The sequence below is a fragment of the Homarus americanus genome, unplaced genomic scaffold (assembly GCF_018991925.1).
Source record: "Homarus americanus isolate GMGI-L3 unplaced genomic scaffold, GMGI_Hamer_2.0 scaffold32583, whole genome shotgun sequence".
NCBI classification, from domain to species: Eukaryota; Metazoa; Arthropoda; class Malacostraca; order Decapoda; family Nephropidae; genus Homarus; species Homarus americanus.
This window is the reverse complement of record NW_024713129.1, coordinates 3083494-3086572: the sequence shown is the minus strand read 5'-3', so window position 1 is coordinate 3086572 and position 3079 is coordinate 3083494.

Genomic DNA, 3079 nt, shown 5'->3' with positions numbered 1-3079 from the left:
TGGAACCAGTTATCCAATATCCCATGGAAATAATGGATTCGGTTAACAAAATTTTCGGTTAACGAACGACTCTGGGGAACGAATTGTGTTCTGCGTTGTAGCAGAAATGACTGTATTTAAGTAATTATTAGATGTTTTAATTGGCTGTTTGTTGGCCTGGCGAGTTAATGCTAGGCATTTACATACCTTGGTATAAAGCTAGACGTCGCATTCTGGATTATATCACAAAACTGTTTTTTATACAGTATAGTCTTGATTTACGCGGTCAATTGAACCCGTGGAGGTCCGCGTAAAAGAAGAAACGCGTAAACGAAATAACAGAACATATGGGATTAATTGAAATAGAGACTGGGCCGACCCCCAAACTCCACTTTTTCCGACACAATACGTACGTTGTAGCAAAAATAGTATCTTAATTTTATAATGGTATGCACACACACACATAATATAGAAGAGAAGTATCAATAAGAGAATAATATACTCTACCAGGTAAAAGAAAAATAAAAGTTTAACACTTAAGTTAGGTTAGGTTTAACACTTACGTTAGTAGAAGAGATGGGTTGGCATACGAGGATGGGGGCTGGTTCCGAGGCAGAGGGCAGATTAGTGGCCCTCAGGTGAAGCATTATCACTATCCACCACAGATGTCACGGCCTCCCTGACAAACCCCTCAAAGTCACCATCACTGTCACTATCACTGACTTGGGCTGGCTGTGGTGGGTTGCGGGCGAAGAAGTACGTGATGTTACGCTGACGGCTAGTGTTGATGTGGTCGTGATACATCTTGATGTACTACTCCATGGTTTGGTCTAGATGGTTTTTGGAGAATTCATACCGGTGATTGACAGGTTCTTTGGAAAGGATGAGCTTGAGTTTCTCAGGAAACTCGATGGCATCCTTTACATCACCATGTGTTAACTTCTGTTCTGGTGCTGCCGCACCACCTGCCTCCTCACTGATGTCATCGTCTTCCAACATCTCATCGGCAGTCACCTCAGGATCCCTGATTACCTCCATGATGTCGTGTTTGGTGGTCTCGGAGAAGCCTGCAGCTCTAACACTCTGTGCAGCTTCTCTTGCAAGGTCCACTGCCACTGCAACAGACATAGCCTCTCCAGCCACCGCTTGACTCTGCCTCCCGTCTGGGATACCCTCCTACACATGCCACCATGCATGACGAATCGTTGCCACAGACAGCTGCCCTCATGCCTCCAACAAGAAATCAAGAGCTTTCTTGACGTCAAGCATTTTCCAAATTTGTTTAACTCGCATTTCATGCTCTGCCAACTCTTGTTCTGCATCCTCGTCCTCGCTATCTGTGCCACTCAGAAGGTTCCGCAACTCATCCTTGGTGTTGGTGTAGTCGTTCAGAAGCTTAAACTTCTTTGCGGAGAATGCAGCCTTCACATAGCATATCAACTCCTGGTCCATGGGCTAGATTAACGACGTAGTGTTGGGAGGAAGGAAGACCACTTTTACACTGGGGTGACGACTCAACAAAAGGGGCGAGTGTCCTGGTTCATTGTCAAGGAGCAACAAAATGTTAAATGGAACATTATGTTGCTCGCAGAATTTCTTAATTTCGGGAACGAAATAGTCGTCAAACCAGGAGAGGGACAGACCAGTGAACATCCACGCCTTACGTGCGGTTAGCCAGTGGACATTTAGCTTGGTCATGTCCATGTTCTTGTAGGCGTGCGGCTTGTGGGCTGTGTGGATCACCGATAACTTGAGCTTACAGGTGCCGGAGGCATTGGTGGTAACAGGACGGTGATGTGCTCCTTCTGCAACTTCAGGCCCCGACACTTGCTGGCAGACTTGACAACGAAGGTCTTGGAAGGTAATTTCTTCCAAAACAGACCGGATTCATCCATGTTGAACACCTGGTCGTTGGTGTACTGTCCTTCCTCCATAACTTCTCGTAAGAATGGAGGAAAATCCATCGCGGCAGCACGGTCAGCACTGGCTGCTTCACCACCAATGTTAATGTTGGTTATCTTGTTGTGTTTCTTTAACCCTTGCAGCCACCCAGCGGAAGCAGTGAAGGGTTTGGGCTCTGCAATTCCCATCTTGCGCGCCACTGATTCGTAGAGTTCACGGGCGTAGTCCTGCTCTGCCCGCGTGTCGACCACCATGTTACGTCTTGCTTGACGAATCAAGTAGCTCACCAGTAAATTCTCAGTTTTGAGCAGCACCTTATTCTGACAATACTTAACCATTGAAGCACCTGCAGACTTTGTGATGCTCATGTGTTCTTTTATTTTGGCGGCATCCTTCTTGATTGTACGAATCGTAGATTCGTTAACGCCATGCTGGCGCGCGAGATCAACTTGTCGGGTTCCCTTTTCTAATTCCTGGATGATTTTGTATTTTACTTCGTAACTTAGGGCGCGTTGTATCTTTTTGGGCTTGGGGCGGCTTGGTCCAGGTAATTCAAGGTTTTTCTGGGGTGGTGGGGGTCCAGCGGAAGCCATTGTTGAACAGATTAGCGGGCACAAGAGAGAACAGTATACGCGGAGACTGAGAACAAAGAGACTGGCCTGGCTAGGTCAGTGGCTTCTTCCCTCACGTCATATTATATTAGACCAATCACAGCTAGCGGCGGAGGGAGGTAAGGATGCGTGACCCAATCACAGTCCGATACGTCATAGACGTCTGCGATAACGCAACAGCGACATACTGCGCACCCTCCCCGCGCCGCTTCTCGTGTATGGTCAATAATGTACCGCGTGAATCATAATTGGCGTGGTGTGTCTGGACCTCTCGCTGCGTAAATGATGCAATGAACCGCGTAATTAAAAATTTTCATTCCGGCAAGGTGCCGCGTAAATGACCAAACACTTAAACCAAATCAGCGTAAATCAAGACTATACTGTAATTTTTTTTTATTAATTTGTAAAGTTACATTACTGTAATAACCTGTACCTTTCATATAGTACAGTGCAGTACTTAAAATGTATTAGTGCTGTAATGAATAAATACAAAAAAGTGGGGAACTCTGTAATGGCCAGGCCCCCCACACCTTCCTATGCAGAAGTCAGAGAAAAGATTACCTTCCAATTTGGCTTGTCATTTCTAG